Source organism: Paramisgurnus dabryanus, chromosome 9 (genome assembly GCF_030506205.2).
Source record: "Paramisgurnus dabryanus chromosome 9, PD_genome_1.1, whole genome shotgun sequence".
Lineage (NCBI taxonomy): Eukaryota > Metazoa > Chordata > Actinopteri > Cypriniformes > Cobitidae > Paramisgurnus > Paramisgurnus dabryanus.
In genome coordinates this window covers 6,216,997-6,231,996 of record NC_133345.1, presented here as the reverse complement: position 1 = coordinate 6,231,996, position 15,000 = coordinate 6,216,997, and the positions used below count along the sequence as shown (strand labels likewise).

General features: G+C 43.4%; 33 non-coding genes and 8 pseudogenes across 33 annotated transcripts; all 41 read right to left on the bottom strand.

The window, feature by feature from the left end:
• Positions 1 to 46, bottom strand: part of LOC135762935 (5S ribosomal RNA) — a 119-nt pseudogene extending 73 nt beyond the window's left edge.
• Positions 47 to 171: 125 nt separating this feature from the next.
• LOC135762924 (5S ribosomal RNA) lies at positions 172 to 290 on the bottom strand. The gene has a single exon (XR_010539460.1). It is a non-coding gene; the product is annotated as a 5S ribosomal RNA (ribosomal RNA).
• Positions 291 to 416: 126 nt separating this feature from the next.
• LOC135762302 (5S ribosomal RNA) lies at positions 417 to 535 on the bottom strand. Its single transcript, XR_010538861.2, has one exon. It is a non-coding gene; the product is annotated as a 5S ribosomal RNA (ribosomal RNA).
• A 125-nt stretch (positions 536 to 660) lies between these two features.
• LOC135762080 (5S ribosomal RNA) lies at positions 661 to 779 on the bottom strand. The gene has a single exon (XR_010538645.2). It is a non-coding gene; the product is annotated as a 5S ribosomal RNA (ribosomal RNA).
• A 125-nt stretch (positions 780 to 904) lies between these two features.
• LOC135725826 (5S ribosomal RNA) lies at positions 905 to 1,023 on the bottom strand (annotated as a pseudogene).
• Positions 1,024 to 1,143: 120 nt separating this feature from the next.
• LOC135762913 (5S ribosomal RNA) lies at positions 1,144 to 1,262 on the bottom strand. Its single transcript, XR_010539449.2, has one exon. It is a non-coding gene; the product is annotated as a 5S ribosomal RNA (ribosomal RNA).
• Positions 1,263 to 1,389: 127 nt separating this feature from the next.
• On the bottom strand, positions 1,390 to 1,508 carry LOC135762900 (5S ribosomal RNA). The gene has a single exon (XR_010539437.1). It is a non-coding gene; the product is annotated as a 5S ribosomal RNA (ribosomal RNA).
• Positions 1,509 to 1,633: 125 nt separating this feature from the next.
• Positions 1,634 to 1,752, bottom strand: LOC135762888 (5S ribosomal RNA). The gene has a single exon (XR_010539425.1). It is a non-coding gene; the product is annotated as a 5S ribosomal RNA (ribosomal RNA).
• A 125-nt stretch (positions 1,753 to 1,877) lies between these two features.
• LOC135764031 (5S ribosomal RNA) lies at positions 1,878 to 1,996 on the bottom strand. Its single transcript, XR_012337603.1, has one exon. It is a non-coding gene; the product is annotated as a 5S ribosomal RNA (ribosomal RNA).
• A 125-nt stretch (positions 1,997 to 2,121) lies between these two features.
• Positions 2,122 to 2,240, bottom strand: LOC135762601 (5S ribosomal RNA). The gene has a single exon (XR_010539150.2). It is a non-coding gene; the product is annotated as a 5S ribosomal RNA (ribosomal RNA).
• A 125-nt stretch (positions 2,241 to 2,365) lies between these two features.
• Positions 2,366 to 2,484, bottom strand: LOC135762876 (5S ribosomal RNA). The gene has a single exon (XR_010539414.1). It is a non-coding gene; the product is annotated as a 5S ribosomal RNA (ribosomal RNA).
• Positions 2,485 to 2,610: 126 nt separating this feature from the next.
• LOC135763322 (5S ribosomal RNA) lies at positions 2,611 to 2,729 on the bottom strand. Its single transcript, XR_012337499.1, has one exon. It is a non-coding gene; the product is annotated as a 5S ribosomal RNA (ribosomal RNA).
• Positions 2,730 to 2,854: 125 nt separating this feature from the next.
• Positions 2,855 to 2,973, bottom strand: LOC135763749 (5S ribosomal RNA; annotated as a pseudogene).
• Positions 2,974 to 3,093: 120 nt separating this feature from the next.
• LOC135762600 (5S ribosomal RNA) lies at positions 3,094 to 3,212 on the bottom strand. Its single transcript, XR_010539149.2, has one exon. It is a non-coding gene; the product is annotated as a 5S ribosomal RNA (ribosomal RNA).
• Positions 3,213 to 3,337: 125 nt separating this feature from the next.
• On the bottom strand, positions 3,338 to 3,456 carry LOC135762864 (5S ribosomal RNA). The gene has a single exon (XR_010539403.2). It is a non-coding gene; the product is annotated as a 5S ribosomal RNA (ribosomal RNA).
• Positions 3,457 to 3,581: 125 nt separating this feature from the next.
• LOC135726616 (5S ribosomal RNA) lies at positions 3,582 to 3,700 on the bottom strand (annotated as a pseudogene).
• A 120-nt stretch (positions 3,701 to 3,820) lies between these two features.
• On the bottom strand, positions 3,821 to 3,939 carry LOC135724859 (5S ribosomal RNA). Its single transcript, XR_010524514.1, has one exon. It is a non-coding gene; the product is annotated as a 5S ribosomal RNA (ribosomal RNA).
• Positions 3,940 to 4,064: 125 nt separating this feature from the next.
• Positions 4,065 to 4,183, bottom strand: LOC135722685 (5S ribosomal RNA). Its single transcript, XR_010522411.1, has one exon. It is a non-coding gene; the product is annotated as a 5S ribosomal RNA (ribosomal RNA).
• A 131-nt stretch (positions 4,184 to 4,314) lies between these two features.
• On the bottom strand, positions 4,315 to 4,433 carry LOC135722684 (5S ribosomal RNA). The gene has a single exon (XR_010522410.1). It is a non-coding gene; the product is annotated as a 5S ribosomal RNA (ribosomal RNA).
• A 125-nt stretch (positions 4,434 to 4,558) lies between these two features.
• LOC135722683 (5S ribosomal RNA) lies at positions 4,559 to 4,677 on the bottom strand. Its single transcript, XR_010522409.1, has one exon. It is a non-coding gene; the product is annotated as a 5S ribosomal RNA (ribosomal RNA).
• Positions 4,678 to 4,802: 125 nt separating this feature from the next.
• Positions 4,803 to 4,921, bottom strand: LOC135724119 (5S ribosomal RNA). The gene has a single exon (XR_010523791.1). It is a non-coding gene; the product is annotated as a 5S ribosomal RNA (ribosomal RNA).
• Positions 4,922 to 5,047: 126 nt separating this feature from the next.
• LOC135722682 (5S ribosomal RNA) lies at positions 5,048 to 5,166 on the bottom strand. The gene has a single exon (XR_010522408.1). It is a non-coding gene; the product is annotated as a 5S ribosomal RNA (ribosomal RNA).
• Positions 5,167 to 5,291: 125 nt separating this feature from the next.
• On the bottom strand, positions 5,292 to 5,410 carry LOC135722681 (5S ribosomal RNA). The gene has a single exon (XR_010522407.1). It is a non-coding gene; the product is annotated as a 5S ribosomal RNA (ribosomal RNA).
• A 126-nt stretch (positions 5,411 to 5,536) lies between these two features.
• LOC135723625 (5S ribosomal RNA) lies at positions 5,537 to 5,655 on the bottom strand. The gene has a single exon (XR_010523320.1). It is a non-coding gene; the product is annotated as a 5S ribosomal RNA (ribosomal RNA).
• A 125-nt stretch (positions 5,656 to 5,780) lies between these two features.
• Positions 5,781 to 5,899, bottom strand: LOC135723418 (5S ribosomal RNA). The gene has a single exon (XR_010523123.1). It is a non-coding gene; the product is annotated as a 5S ribosomal RNA (ribosomal RNA).
• Positions 5,900 to 6,024: 125 nt separating this feature from the next.
• On the bottom strand, positions 6,025 to 6,143 carry LOC135725415 (5S ribosomal RNA; annotated as a pseudogene).
• Positions 6,144 to 6,263: 120 nt separating this feature from the next.
• LOC135724857 (5S ribosomal RNA) lies at positions 6,264 to 6,382 on the bottom strand. The gene has a single exon (XR_010524512.1). It is a non-coding gene; the product is annotated as a 5S ribosomal RNA (ribosomal RNA).
• A 126-nt stretch (positions 6,383 to 6,508) lies between these two features.
• LOC135722679 (5S ribosomal RNA) lies at positions 6,509 to 6,627 on the bottom strand. Its single transcript, XR_010522405.1, has one exon. It is a non-coding gene; the product is annotated as a 5S ribosomal RNA (ribosomal RNA).
• A 125-nt stretch (positions 6,628 to 6,752) lies between these two features.
• LOC135725582 (5S ribosomal RNA) lies at positions 6,753 to 6,871 on the bottom strand (annotated as a pseudogene).
• A 120-nt stretch (positions 6,872 to 6,991) lies between these two features.
• LOC135723928 (5S ribosomal RNA) lies at positions 6,992 to 7,110 on the bottom strand. The gene has a single exon (XR_010523607.1). It is a non-coding gene; the product is annotated as a 5S ribosomal RNA (ribosomal RNA).
• Positions 7,111 to 7,235: 125 nt separating this feature from the next.
• Positions 7,236 to 7,354, bottom strand: LOC135726615 (5S ribosomal RNA; annotated as a pseudogene).
• Positions 7,355 to 7,474: 120 nt separating this feature from the next.
• Positions 7,475 to 7,593, bottom strand: LOC135724856 (5S ribosomal RNA). Its single transcript, XR_010524511.1, has one exon. It is a non-coding gene; the product is annotated as a 5S ribosomal RNA (ribosomal RNA).
• A 131-nt stretch (positions 7,594 to 7,724) lies between these two features.
• LOC135722678 (5S ribosomal RNA) lies at positions 7,725 to 7,843 on the bottom strand. Its single transcript, XR_010522404.1, has one exon. It is a non-coding gene; the product is annotated as a 5S ribosomal RNA (ribosomal RNA).
• Positions 7,844 to 7,968: 125 nt separating this feature from the next.
• LOC135722677 (5S ribosomal RNA) lies at positions 7,969 to 8,087 on the bottom strand. Its single transcript, XR_010522403.1, has one exon. It is a non-coding gene; the product is annotated as a 5S ribosomal RNA (ribosomal RNA).
• Positions 8,088 to 8,212: 125 nt separating this feature from the next.
• LOC135724118 (5S ribosomal RNA) lies at positions 8,213 to 8,331 on the bottom strand. Its single transcript, XR_010523790.1, has one exon. It is a non-coding gene; the product is annotated as a 5S ribosomal RNA (ribosomal RNA).
• A 126-nt stretch (positions 8,332 to 8,457) lies between these two features.
• Positions 8,458 to 8,576, bottom strand: LOC135722676 (5S ribosomal RNA). Its single transcript, XR_010522402.1, has one exon. It is a non-coding gene; the product is annotated as a 5S ribosomal RNA (ribosomal RNA).
• A 125-nt stretch (positions 8,577 to 8,701) lies between these two features.
• LOC135723632 (5S ribosomal RNA) lies at positions 8,702 to 8,820 on the bottom strand. Its single transcript, XR_010523326.1, has one exon. It is a non-coding gene; the product is annotated as a 5S ribosomal RNA (ribosomal RNA).
• Positions 8,821 to 8,946: 126 nt separating this feature from the next.
• On the bottom strand, positions 8,947 to 9,065 carry LOC135722675 (5S ribosomal RNA). The gene has a single exon (XR_010522401.1). It is a non-coding gene; the product is annotated as a 5S ribosomal RNA (ribosomal RNA).
• A 125-nt stretch (positions 9,066 to 9,190) lies between these two features.
• On the bottom strand, positions 9,191 to 9,309 carry LOC135725414 (5S ribosomal RNA; annotated as a pseudogene).
• A 120-nt stretch (positions 9,310 to 9,429) lies between these two features.
• On the bottom strand, positions 9,430 to 9,548 carry LOC135724855 (5S ribosomal RNA). Its single transcript, XR_010524510.1, has one exon. It is a non-coding gene; the product is annotated as a 5S ribosomal RNA (ribosomal RNA).
• A 126-nt stretch (positions 9,549 to 9,674) lies between these two features.
• Positions 9,675 to 9,793, bottom strand: LOC135722674 (5S ribosomal RNA). The gene has a single exon (XR_010522400.1). It is a non-coding gene; the product is annotated as a 5S ribosomal RNA (ribosomal RNA).
• Between the last annotated feature and the right edge of the window lie 5,207 nt (positions 9,794 to 15,000).

Below are 15,000 nucleotides of genomic sequence, written 5' to 3'. Positions count from 1 at the left end.
GAGATCAGACGAGAGCGGGCGTGCTCAGGGTGGTGTGGCCGTAAGCGAGTGCTGACTCGCTTCGATAGACACTTCAAGACTTATGTGGCAACGCCATGACATCAGTGAACGCTAACAGAAAGGTTGCATTCATGGGAAAAAATGACATAAAAAAATAATTAATTAATTAAATGCTTACAGCACCTGGTATTCCCAGGCGGTCTCCCATCCAAGTACTAACCAGGCCCGACCCTGCTTGGCTTCCGAGATCAGACGAGAGCGGGCGTGCTCAGGGTGGTGTGGCCGTAAGCGAGTGCTGACTCGATTCGAGAGACACTTCAAGGCTAATGTGGCAACGCAATGACATCGGTAAATGGTTACAGAAAGGACGCATTCATGGGAAAAAATGACATAAAAAAAATTATTAATTAATTAAATGCTTACAGCGCCTGGTATTCCCAGGCGGTCTCCCATCCAAGTACTAACCAGGCCCGACCCTGCTTGGCTTCCGAGATCAGACGAGAGCGGGCGTGCTCAGGGTGGTGTGGCCGTAAGCGAGTACAGACTTGATTCGAGAGACACTTCAAAACTAATGTGGCAACGCCATGCCATGGGAGAACGCTTTCAGAAAGGACGCATTCATGGGAAAATATGACATAAATAAATATTTAATTAATTAAATGCTTACAGCACCTGGTATTCCCAGGCGGTCTCCCATCCAGGTACTAACCAGGCCCGACCCTGCTTGGCTTCCGAGATCAGACGAGAGCGGGCGTGCTCAGGGTGGTGTGGCCGTAAGCGAGTGCCGACTCGAATCGACAGACACTTCAAGACTTATGTGGCAACGCCATGACATCAGTGAACGCTTACAGAAAGAACGCATTCATGGGAAAAAATGACATAAATAAATATTTAATTAATTAAATGCTTACAGCACCTGGTATTCCCAGGCAATCTCCCATCCAAGTACTAACCAGGCCCGACCCTGCTTGGCTTCCGAGATCAGACGAGAGCGGGCGTGCTCAGGGTGGTGTGGCCGCAAGCGAGTGCTGACTTGATTCGAGAGACACTTCAAAACTAATGTGGCAACGCCATGCCATGGGAGAACGCTTACAGAAAGGACGCATTCATGGGAAAAATGACATAAATAATTAATTAATTTAATTCTTACAGCACCAGGTATTCCCAGGCGGTCTCCCATCCAAGTACTAACCAGGCCCGACCCTGCTTGGCTTCCGAGATCAGACGAGAGCGGGCGTGCTCAGGGTGGTGTGGCCGTAAACGAGTGCTGACTCGATTCGAGAGACACTTCAAGGCTAATGTGGCAACGCAATGACATCGGTAAATGGTTACAGAAAGGACGCATTCATGGGAAAAAATGACATAAAAAAAAATAATTAATTAATTAAATGCTTACAGCACCTGGTATTCCCAGGCGGTCTCCCATCCAAGTACTAACCAGGCCCGACCCTGCTTGGCTTCCGAGATCAGACGAGAGCGGGCGTGCTCAGGGTGGTGTGGCCGTAAGCGAGTGCTGACTCGATTCGAGAGACACTTCAAGGCTAATGTGGCAACGCAATGACATCGGTAAATGGTTACAGAAAGGACGCATTCATGGGAAAATATGACATAAATAAATATTTAATTAATTAAATGCTTACAGCACCTGGTATTCCCAGGCGGTCTCCCATCCAAGTACTAACCAGGCCCGACCCTGCTTGGCTTCCGAGATCAGACGAGAGCGGGCGTGCTCAGGGTGGTGTGGCCGTAAGCGAGTGCTGACTCGCTTCGATAGACACTTCAAGACTTATGTGGCAACGCCATGACATCGGTGAACGCTTACAGAAAGATCGCATTCATGGGAAAAAATGACATAAAAAAATAATTAATTAATTAAATGCTTACAGCACCTGGTATTCCCAGGCGGTCTCCCATCCAAGTACTAACCAGGCCCGACCCTGCTTGGCTTACGAGATCAGACGAGAGCGGGCGTGCTCAGGGTGGTGTGGCCGTAAGCGAGTGCTGACTCGCTTCGATAGACACTTCAAGACTTATGTGGCAACGCCATGACATCGGTGAACGCTTACAGAAAGATCGCATTCATGGGAAAAAATGACATAAAAAAATAATTAATTAATTAAATGCTTACAGCACCTGGTATTCCCAGGCGGTCTCCCATCCAAGTACTAACCAGGCCCGACCCTGCTTGGCTTACGAGATCAGACGAGAACGGGCGTGCTCAGGGTGGTGTGGCCGTAAGCGAGTGCTGACTCGCTTCGATAGACACTTCAAGACTTATGTGGCAACGCCATGACATCAGTGAACGCTTACAGAAAGGTCGCATTCATGGGAAAAAATGACATAAAAAAATAATTAATTAATTAAATGCTTACAGCACCTGGTATTCCCAGGCGGTCTCCCATCCAAGTACTAACCAGGCCCGACCCTGCTTGGCTTCCGAGATCAGACGAGAGCGGGCGTGCTCAGGGTGGTGTGGCCGTAAGCGAGTGCTGACTTGATTCGAGAGACACTTTAAGGCTAATGTGGCAACGCAATGACATCGGTAAATGGTTACAGAAAGGACGCATTCATGGGAAAAAATGACATAAAAAAAATTATTAATTAATTAAATGCTTACAGCACCTGGTATTCCCAGGCGGTCTCCCATCCAAGTACTAACCAGGCCCGACCCTGCTTGGCTTCCGAGATCAGACGAGAGCGGGCGTGCTCAGGGTGGTGTGGCCGTAAGCGAGTGCAGACTTGATCCGAGAGACACTTCAAAACTAATGTGGCAACGCCATGCCATGGGAGAACGCTTACAGAAAGGACGCATTCATGGGAAAAAATGACATAAAAAAATAATTAATTAATTAAATGCTTAGAGCACCTGGTATTCCCAGGCGGTCTCCCATCCAAGTACTAACCAGGCCCGACCCTGCTTGGCTTACGAGATCAGACGAGAGCGGGCGTGCTCAGGGTGGCGTGGCCGTAAGCGAGTGCTGACTTGATTCGAGAGACACTTCAAAACTAATGTGGCAACGCCATGCCATGGGAGAACGCTTACAGAAAGGACGCATTCATGGGAAAAATGACATAAATAATTAATTAATTTAATTCTTACAGCACCAGGTATTCCCAGGTGGTCTCCCATCCAAGTACTAACCAGGCCCGACCCTGCTTGGCTTCCGAGATCAGACGAGAGCGGGCGTGCTCAGGGTGGTGTGGCCGTAAACGAGTGCTGACTCGATTCGAGAGACACTTCAAGGCTAATGTGGCAACGCAATGACATCGGTAAATGGTTACAGAAAGGACGCATTCATGGGAAAATATGACATAAATAAATATTTAATTAATTAAATGCTTACAGCACCTGGTATTCCCAGGCGGTCTCCCATCCAAGTACTAACCAGGCCCGACCCTGCTTGGCTTCCGACATCAGACGAGAGCGGGCGTGCTCAGGGTGGTGTGGCCGTAAGCGAGTGCTGACTCGCTTCGATAGACACTTCAAGACTTATGTGGCAACGCCATGACATCAGTGAACGCTTACAGAAAGATCGCATTCATGGGAAAAAATGACATAAAAAAATAATTAATTAATTAAATGCTTAGAGCACCTGGTATTCCCAGGCGGTCTCCCATCCAAGTACTAACCAGGCCCGACCCTGCTTGGCTTACGAGATCAGACGAGAGCGGGCGTGCTCAGGGTGGCGTGGCCGTAAGCGAGTGCTGACTTGATTCGAGAGACACTTCAAAACTAATGTGGCAACGCCATGCCATGGGAGAACGCTTACAGAAAGGACGCATTCATGGGAAAAATGACATAAATAATTAATTAATTTAATTCTTACAGCACCAGGTATTCCCAGGCGGTCTCCCATCCAAGTACTAACCAGGCCCGACCCTGCTTGGCTTCCGAGATCAGACGAGAGCGGGCGTGCTCAGGGTGGTGTGGCCGTAAACGAGTGCTGACTCGATTCGAGAGACACTTCAAGGCTAATGTGGCAACGCAATGACATCGGTAAATGGTTACAGAAAGAACGCATTCATGGGAAAAAATGACATAAAAAAATAATTAATTAATTAAATGCTTACAGCACCTGGTATTCCCAGGCGGTCTCCCATCCAAGTACTAACCAGGCCCGACCCTGCTTGGCTTCCGAGATCAGACGAGAGCGGGCGTGCTCAGGGTGGTGTGGCCGTAAGCGAGTGCTGACTCGATTCGAGAGACACTTCAAGGCTAATGTGGCAACGCAATGACATCGGTAAATGGTTACAGAAAGGACGCATTCATGGGAAAAAATGACATAAAAAAAAAAAAAAAATTAATTAATTAAATGCTTACAGCACCTGGTATTCCCAGGCGGTCTCCCATCCAAGTACTAACCAGGCCCGACCCTGCTTGGCTTCCGAGATCAGACGAGAGCGGGCGTGCTCAGGGTGGTGTGGCCGTAAGCGAGTGCTGACTCGATTCGAGAGACACTTCAAGGCTAATGTGGCAACGCAATGACATCGGTAAATGGTTACAGAAAGGACGCATTCATGGGAAAATATGACATAAATAAATATTTAATTAATTAAATGCTTACAGCACCTGGTATTCCCAGGCGGTCTCCCATCCAAGTACTAACCAGGCCCGACCCTGCTTGGCTTCCGAGATCAGACGAGAGCGGGCGTGCTCAGGGTGGTGTGGCCGTAAGCGAGTGCTGACTCGCTTCGATAGACACTTCAAGACTTATGTGGCAACGCCATGACATCGGTGAACACTTACAGAAAGATCGCATTCATGGGAAAAAATGACATAAAAAAATAATTAATTAATTAAATGCTTACAGCACCTGGTATTCCCAGGCGGTCTCCCATCCAAGTACTAACCAGGCCCGACCCTGCTTGGCTTACGAGATCAGACGAGAACGGGCGTGCTCAGGGTGGTGTGGCCGTAAGCGAGTGCTGACTCGATTCGAGAGACACTTCAAGGCTAATGTGGCAACGCAATGACATCGGTAAATGGTTACAGAAAGGACGCATTCATGGGAAAAAATGACATAAAAAAAATAATTAATTAATTAAATGCTTACAGCACCTGGTATTCCCAGGCGGTCTCCCATCCAAGTACTAACCAGGCCCGACCCTGCTTGGCTTCCGAGATCAGACGAGAGCGGGCGTGCTCAGGGTGGTGTGGCCGTAAGCGAGTGCTGACTCGCTTCGATAGACACTTCAAGACTTATGTGGCAACGCCATGACATCAGTGAACGCTTACAGAAAGGTCGCATTCATGGGAAAAAATGACATAAAAAAATAATTAATTAATTAAATGCTTACAGCACCTGGTATTCCCAGGCGGTCTCCCATCCAAGTACTAACCAGGCCCGACCCTGCTTGGCTTCCGAGATCAGACGAGAGCGGGCGTGCTCAGGGTGGTGTGGCCGTAAGCGAGTGCTGACTCGATTCGAGAGACACTTCAAGGCTAATGTGGCAACGCAATGACATCGGTAAATGGTTACAGAAAGGACGCATTCATGGGAAAAAATGACATAAAAAAAATTATTAATTAATTAAATGCTTACAGCGCCTGGTATTCCCAGGCGGTCTCCCATCCAAGTACTAACCAGGCCCGACCCTGCTTGGCTTCCGAGATCAGACGAGAGCGGGCGTGCTCAGGGTGGTGTGGCCGTAAGCGAGTGCAGACTTGATTCGAGAGACACTTCAAAACTAATGTGGCAACGCCATGCCATGGGAGAACGCTTACAGAAAGGACGCATTCATGGGAAAATATGACATAAATAAATATTTAATTAATTAAATGCTTACAGCACCTGGTATTCCCAGGCGGTCTCCCATCCAGGTACTAACCAGGCCCGACCCTGCTTGGCTTCCGAGATCAGACGAGAGCGGGCGTGCTCAGGGTGGTGTGGCCGTAAGCGAGTGCCGACTCGAATCGACAGACACTTCAAGACTTATGTGGCAACGCCATGACATCAGTGAACGCTTACAGAAAGAACGCATTCATGGGAAAAAATGACATAAATAAATATTTAATTAATTAAATGCTTACAGCACCTGGTATTCCCAGGCAATCTCCCATCCAAGTACTAACCAGGCCCGACCCTGCTTGGCTTCCGAGATCAGACGAGAGCGGGCGTGCTCAGGGTGGTGTGGCCGTAAGCGAGTGCGGACTTGATTCGAGAGACACTTCAAAACTAATGTGGCAACGGCATGCCATGGGAGAACGCTTACAGAAAGGACGCATTCATGGGAAAAATGACATAAAAAATTAATTAATTAAATTCTTACAGCACCAGGTATTCCCAGGCGGTCTCCCATCCAAGTACTAACCAGGCCCGACCCTGCTTGGCTTCCGAGATCAGACGAGAGCGGGCGTGCTCAGGGTGGTGTGGCCGTAAACGAGTGCTGACTCGATTCGAGAGACACTTCAAGGCTAATGTGGCAACGCAATGACATCGGTAAATGGTTACAGAAAGGACGCATTCATGGGAAAAAATGACATAAAAAAAATAATTAATTAATTAAATGCTTACAGCACCTGGTATTCCCAGGCGGTCTCCCATCCAAGTACTAACCAGGCCCGACCCTGCTTGGCTTCCGAGATCAGACGAGAGCGGGCGTGCTCAGGGTGGTGTGGCCGTAAGCGAGTGCTGACTCGATTCGAGAGACACTTCAAGGCTAATGTGGCAACGCAATGACATCGGTAAATGGTTACAGAAAGGACGCATTCATGGGAAAATATGACATAAATAAATATTTAATTAATTAAATGCTTACAGCACCTGGTATTCCCAGGCGGTCTCCCATCCAAGTACTAACCAGGCCCGACCCTGCTTGGCTTACGAGATCAGACGAGAGCGGGCGTGCTCAGGGTGGCATGGCCGCAAGCGAGTGCTGACTTGATTCGAGAGACACTTCAAAACTAATGTGGCAACGGCATGCCATGGGAGAACGCTTACAGAAAGGACGCATTCATGGGAAAAATGACATAAAAAATTAATTAATTAAATTCTTACAGCACCAGGTATTCCCAGGCGGTCTCCCATCCAAGTACTAACCAGGCCCGACCCTGCTTGGCTTCCGAGATCAGACGAGAGCGGGCGTGCTCAGGGTGGTGTGGCCGTAAGCGAGTGCTGACTCGCTTCGATAGACACTTCAAGACTTATGTGGCAACGCCATGACATCAGTGAACGCTTACAGAAAGATCGCATTCATGGGAAAAAATGACATAAAAAAATAATTAATTAATTAAATGCTTAGAGCACCTGGTATTCCCAGGCGGTCTCCCATCCAAGTACTAACCAGGCCCGACCCTGCTTGGCTTACGAGATCAGACGAGAGCGGGCGTGCTCAGGGTGGCGTGGCCGTAAGCGAGTGCTGACTTGATTCGAGAGACACTTCAAAACTAATGTGGCAACGCCATGCCATGGGAGAACGCTTACAGAAAGGACGCATTCATGGGAAAAATGACATAAATAATTAATTAATTTAATTCTTACAGCACCAGGTATTCCCAGGCGGTCTCCCATCCAAGTACTAACCAGGCCCGACCCTGCTTGGCTTCCGAGATCAGACGAGAGCGGGCGTGCTCAGGGTGGTGTGGCCGTAAACGAGTGCTGACTCGATTCGAGAGACACTTCAAGGCTAATGTGGCAACGCAATGACATCGGTAAATGGTTACAGAAAGGACGCATTCATGGGAAAAAATGACATAAAAAAAAAAAAATAATTAATTAATTAAATGCTTACAGCACCTGGTATTCCCAGGCGGTCTCCCATCCAAGTACTAACCAGGCCCGACCCTGCTTGGCTTCCGAGATCAGACGAGAGCGGGCGTGCTCAGGGTGGTGTGGCCGTAAGCGAGTGCTGACTCGATTCGAGAGACACTTCAAGGCTAATGTGGCAACGCAATGACATCGGTAAATGGTTACAGAAAGGACGCATTCATGGGAAAATATGACATAAATAAATATTTAATTAATTAAATGCTTACAGCACCTGGTATTCCCAGGCGGTCTCCCATCCAAGTACTAACCAGGCCCGACCCTGCTTGGCTTCCGAGATCAGACGAGAGCGGGCGTGCTCAGGGTGGTGTGGCCGTAAGCGAGTGCTGACTCGCTTCGATAGACACTTCAAGACTTATGTGGCAACGCCATGACATCGGTGAACACTTACAGAAAGATCGCATTCATGGGAAAAAATGACATAAAAAAATAATTAATTAATTAAATGCTTACAGCACCTGGTATTCCCAGGCGGTCTCCCATCCAAGTACTAACCAGGCCCGACCCTGCTTGGCTTACGAGATCAGACGAGAACGGGCGTGCTCAGGGTGGTGTGGCCGTAAGCGAGTGCTGACTCGATTCAAGAGACACTTCAAGGCTAATGTGGCAACGCAATGACATCGGTAAATGGTTACAGAAAGGACGCATTCATGGGAAAAAATGACATAAAAAAAATAATTAATTAATTAAATGCTTACAGCACCTGGTATTCCCAGGCGGTCTCCCATCCAAGTACTAACCAGGCCCGACCCTGCTTGGCTTCCGAGATCAGACGAGAGCGGGCGTGCTCAGGGTGGTGTGGCCGTAAGCGAGTGCTGACTCGCTTCGATAGACACTTCAAGACTTATGTGGCAACGCCATGACATCAGTGAACGCTTACAGAAAGGTCGCATTCATGGGAAAAAATGACATAAAAAAATAATTAATTAATTAAATGCTTACAGCACCTGGTATTCCCAGGCGGTCTCCCATCCAAGTACTAACCAGGTCCGACCCTGCTTGGCTTCCGAGATCAGACGAGAGCGGGCGTGCTCAGGGTGGTGTGGCCGTAAGCGAGTGCTGACTCGATTCGAGAGACACTTAAAGGCTAATGTGGCAACGCAATGACATCGGTAAATGGTTACAGAAAGGACGCATTCATGGGAAAAAATGACATAAAAAAAATTATTAATTAATTAAATGCTTACAGCACCTGGTATTCCCAGGCGGTCTCCCATCCAAGTACTAACCAGGCCCGACCCTGCTTGGCTTCCGAGATCAGACGAGAGCGGGCGTGCTCAGGGTGGTGTGGCCGTAAGCGAGTGCCGACTCGAATCGAGAGACACTTCAAGACTTATGTGGCAACGCCATGACATCAGTGAACGCTTACAGAAAGAACGCATTCATGGGAAAAAATGACATAAATAAATATTTAATTAATTAAATGCTTACAGCACCTGGTATTCCCAGGCAATCTCCCATCCAAGTACTAACCAGGCCCGACCCTGCTTGGCTTCCGAGATCAGACGAGAGCGGGCGTGCTCAGGGTGGTGTGGCCGTAAGCGAGTGCGGACTTGATTCGAGAGACACTTCAAAACTAATGTGGCAACAGCATGCCATGGGAGAACGCTTTCAGAAAGGACGCATTCATGGGAAAAATGACATAAAAAATTAATTAATTAAATTCTTACAGCACCAGGTATTCCCAGGCGGTCTCCCATCCAAGTACTAACCAGGCCCGACCCTGCTTGGCTTCCGAGATCAGACGAGAGCGGGCGTGCTCAGGGTGGTGTGGCCGTAAACGAGTGCTGACTCGATTCGAGAGACACTTCAAGGCTAATGTGGCAACGCAATGACATCGGTAAATGGTTACAGAAAGGACGCATTCATGGGAAAAAATGACATAAAAAAAATAATTAATTAATTAAATGCTTACAGCACCTGGTATTCCCAGGCGGTCTCCCATCCAAGTACTAACCAGGCCCGACCCTGCTTGGCTTCCGAGATCAGACGAGAGCGGGCGTGCTCAGGGTGGTGTGGCCGTAAGCGAGTGCTGACTCGCTTCGATAGACACTTCAAGACTTATGTGGCAACGCCATGACATCAGTGAACGCTTACAGAAAGATCGCATTCATGGGAAAAAATGACATAAAAAAATAATTAATTAATTAAATGCTTAGAGCACCTGGTATTCCCAGGCGGTCTCCCATCCAAGTACTAACCAGGCCCGACCCTGCTTGGCTTCCGAGATCAGACGAGAGCGGGCGTGCTTTTTTTTTTTTTTTTTTTTTTTATTGAACGTTTCAATTCAATTTACAATATACATTATCAAATCACAAATTTACATACATACAGTAATTAAAAATAATAATAAAAACAACATAAGAATCAACTAACATCACCTCAATGGACGTCTGGCAAAGTCCAATCTAAGTCCTCAAGAATACAGCAAACCTCGGAAGTAAAAACCTTATAAAACACATTCTCATTTTCTTCACCTTTAAAATGCACATACAGTTTTTCAATATACATTTCAGATTTTCTCTTAAAGACATTCCATACCTCCATCACAGTTTTTTCCTTTTTTGCTACAATCCTTCTTTCCCATATTGCCCTTTTCATCAACATTATCCAAAGATTTATAAAAGCACTGTTTTTACTTGTCTTTGTCCATCCAAACATCACAATTTGATTCCAGTCCAATTCATTTTCATTCCATCGCTCTTCAAGAGCTTTGACCACATCATTACATTTGCTTAAAAAACTTTCCAACTCTTTGCAGTATAAAAACAAGTGTAAAATCCCTTCTTCCTTTTCATTACACACTTTGCACATTGCACTAGGTTCCATTCTTATCTTGTTTAAAATCAAATCAGTAAAAACCACTTTGTGTCTTATCATGTACTCTTCTGATTCTAGACTTGTTGCTACACATTTTCCTTTCATATTATTCCACATTTCTTCAGGTTTTAAATTTACAAATTTTTGTGTCCAGAAATCAGTCACAATTGGCTCTTTAAAAACAGAGTCTCTAAAAACACAATAAAACATCTTAATAGTACATTCCTTAAAGTCACACACTTTGTTATCCAAATTTACTCTTATTTCTTTCTCCTCGCTTTCATTTTCTCGTTTTTCGACTCTTTCCAGCCATTCTTCAGGTATTGCTTGTTTTATCATTTCATATGAATTTAAAATTCCTGTTTTGCTGTATTCTTCCTTTGCCTCATCCATTGCATCAAAAATACATTGTACGGGTAAAAATCCTTCTTTCACTTCATATAAAATGTCTCTGACTCTTGTTATTCCCACCTCCATCCACTTCTTATAATAAATCACTTTGCCTTGCTTTAAAATGTTGTGATTTAAAAAAGAGGTTGATTTAAAATGTTTTCTCTCCCCCTGGGGTTAAAATCAACTTTTGGTAAAAAGTTTCCCCATGCACTTAAAAGCTCTCTATAAAATCCAGGCACATTTTCCGTCATCCACAGTTTTGTCTTCATCCATAAAATGTCATCCCCCATGTTAAAATTCCCACATCTGTTTAAAAAATATTTCATTGTTTTTTTCCACTCAGCATTATTCTCTTCTTGTAGGTATTTTTTGACCACTTTAACTCTCAGACTATTTTTTCTCTGCTCTATGTCCATTAATCCCAGCCCACCCCTCTCTATATCTCCTAAAATCGTGTTATGTGCTATTCTGGGGGGTTTTCCATTCCATAAAAAGTTTAAAAAACATTCCTTCAACCTCTTTTCTGTCCACATAGGCATTTCAGTTAAATATAAAACGTACCATAATTTAGAAACCATTAAAACATTTAAAACCAACACTTTTCCTTTTAAACTTAAATTCCTTAGTTTCCAAAAATTCAGTTTTCTCTCAATGTCAATAATCAGATTATTCCATACATCATCTCTTGTTTTCTTCTCATCTTTACCCATTAGAATTCCTAAAATTTTTATTTCTTCCACTTCTTTGAATTTAAAGCAATCTTCCAGACTAGTAGCATTACCAAATTTCATGTAAACAGTTTTGTCCTCGTTCACTTTACTTCCTGAACCCTTACAAAATTCATTAACAACATTCATAACTTCTTTGACACTTTCCTTCCCCTTTACAATTATTGTGGTATCATCAGCATACTGAAACACTTTACTTTTCTCACTTTCAATCCCCATTATCTTCTTGTTTTCTTTAATTGCTAGTCCTAATGGTTCAGATAGTAAAGAATATAGTAAGGCAGAGAGTGGACAACCCTGCCTCACTGATCTTGTAACATTAAAAGCATTCGATAAAAAACCATTACATTTAACTTTAGTCAGAGCACCCTTATATAAAATCTTGATCCATTTGATAAAATTCTCTCCAAAACCAAAACTCTTTAAAACATCAAATAAAAACACATGTTCCACCCTATCAAATGCCTTTTCAAAATCCAGACTAAACACATATCCTTCTTGTTTTTCTTTTGTCATATACCAAATAGTGTCCCTTATACTCATCGTCACATCTGCAATATCTCTTCCCTTCACAGCATAAGCCTGGTTTGTAGTTATTATTTTTGGCATTATTTCTTTCAATCTGTTAGCTAAAACCTTTGCAATTATTTTTAAGTCTGTGTTCAACATTGATATGGGTCTATAATTCTTTAAATCTGTCTTTTCACCTTTCTTTTTGTAAATGAGTTTCATTAATCCAATCCGCATTCTTTCATAAATTTCTTCCCTTTCAAAAATTTCTTTAAAAACCTCTTTTAAAATCTCTATTAAAATCCCATTAAAACACTTATAAAATTCACTTCCTAAACCATCAATTCCTGGGCTTTTCTTTTTATTTAGTTCGTCAATCGCTTGTTCAATTTCTTCTGCTCTAAACTCTTGTTCACATTCCTCTTTATCTTCTTCGCTTACTTTTGCTTTTATTTTGTTAAGAAAATCAGTTTTTTCTTTCTCCTCTACTCCTCTTGCCTTAAAAAGATCTTCATAAAAATCCTTAATTTCTTTTAGAACATTTGCATTTCCCTGAACTATTTCTCCATTTTTTCCTTTTATCTCCTTTATCATTTCAGCATTCCCTTTCTTTTTTTCTAAATCAAAAAAGAATTTCGTACATTTTTCTCCTTCAACCATATACTGTGCTTTACTTCGTAATCTTGCTCCTTCATATTGCTTTTCCTCTACTTCTTTCAACTTTTCTTCGATTTCTTTGATCTTTTGAATGTCCTTATTTTCTTCATTTAATTCTTTTTCAAGACTTGCTTTCAATTCTTTCTCCTTAAACCTTTTACATTTTCGCACTAATTTACAATATTCAATTGAATATTTTTTGATAGCATACTTTACATTTTCCCACCATATTCTCTTATTTTCCGCATACATTACACTGTTTTTCTCATTCTCAATCATTTCTTTCACGCTTTCAACATAATGTTTGTCTTTCAAAATTTCTGTGTTTAAAACCCATACTCCAGGCCCTCTTTGTAATTTCTCCCAATCTATATTAAAAAATAAAAACTTGTGATCGCTTAAACTTGTCTCCTCATACTTAATATCTTCAATAAAATTCTCCACATTTCTTGTACATAAAATAAAATCAATCCTCGTATTACACACAAAATTCATCACAATTTGTCTTCTTGAAAACTCTTTTTTTCTTTGATTTCTTTCTCTCCACACATCAGTCATTTTAAAATCTTCCATTAAAAGTTTTAGTTCTTTTCTTCCCATATCACTCTTAAAAACCATTCCTTCCGCCATGTCTTGTTTGCTAAAAACTGTATTAAAATCTCCTGCTATTACAATTTCTTTATAATCCTTTAAAAACTCTCTTAAATGATTGAAAAAACCCTTCTTTTCTTTTTCCTCCGTCGGCGCATGTACATTAACAAAAACAATTTTCTTCCCCTCATAATTTACTTCTACAACCATACATTTTCCTTTTCCATCCTTGTATAAAACTTTACTCTCTTTAAAAACGTCACTTTTCATTAAAATTGCGACTCCTCTTCCACATTTTCCATCACCGTTATTATGTAAAATCCATCCTTCCCATTTCTTTCGATAGTCCATTAAAATATCATCTTTCCAGTTTGTTTCCTGCAGTAAAATGATGTCCTGATTTTTAAAATGATCAGTTACTCTTTCAAATTTCTTAAAATCTAAAAGTCCCCTCGCGTTAAAAGTCACACATCGTAAAACCATTAAAAAAATAAATAAAATAAAAACCTTAAATACCATCATCTCAGTCCATCTCCTCTCCTCGCCTTAACACCTCAAATCTATTTTCTCTTGTCAATTGGGACTTTAATTTCTTTTTCCGCGCATTATCAATATTTGGCGTTACCTTCATTGTTCTTCTCCTCAAAGGCCTTTTTTCCCGTCTGTCCATTACTCCTGCTTCTTCCATTTCATCGTCCTCTCTTTCGCTGTCTTGTGCTGTACTCCGTTGTTCCTCGTTACCTTCTTTGTCCATTAAAACATCCAAACTCTCCGATATCTCCATTTGTGTCCTTTCTGTGTCCTTTTCCCGTACCGTTTCCTCTTGATTTTCAGTTGCTTTTTCTTCAAATATCTGCTTTTCCGCCATTGCTTCTTCTCCTTCAGGCTCTGTTGACTGCTGTTTCTCTATTTGTCTCCCCTCTTCATTCGTTCTCTCTTCTGCGTTATCATTTCTTTTATGCATTTGTCTGGGCACCTGATTATCCACCCCTCCTTCCTCTTCCTCCATCCAACACTCACATTTGTTTATAAAATCATTGCAATCCGGGCACCTGACTGCTCTACACTGACGTGCAAAGTGTCCCAGCTCCTCGCACTTATAACATTTAAACTCGGGGCACTCCTTCAGCAAATGTTCCGAGCTCATGCACAGCCGACAGGTTTTCACCTGATGGCTGTGCATCACCCGGAAATGCTGGGAGCCCTCCGCAGTCTCAAACTTTGTGCTGTATGGTAGTGAGACCACCTCCTTAGGGAACCTCACTCTCACATATCTCGTACCGTCCTCTATGTCGGTGCCCGGATACACTCTCCTTTTAAGTTTTGTGATTGGCACAACCTGCCAGCTTTCTAATTTCTCTAAAATTTCATAATCATCTAGGTACCCAGGCAAATGCATAAAAGAGACAACATACTCCTTATTTTTTAGCTTTCTTACGTTGCACTGCACACCTTTAATCATTAGTCCTTCCATTAGATCCTCGCACATTTCCTCATTTTCTAAAATCAGTTCATATTCACTATTATTTCGTGGT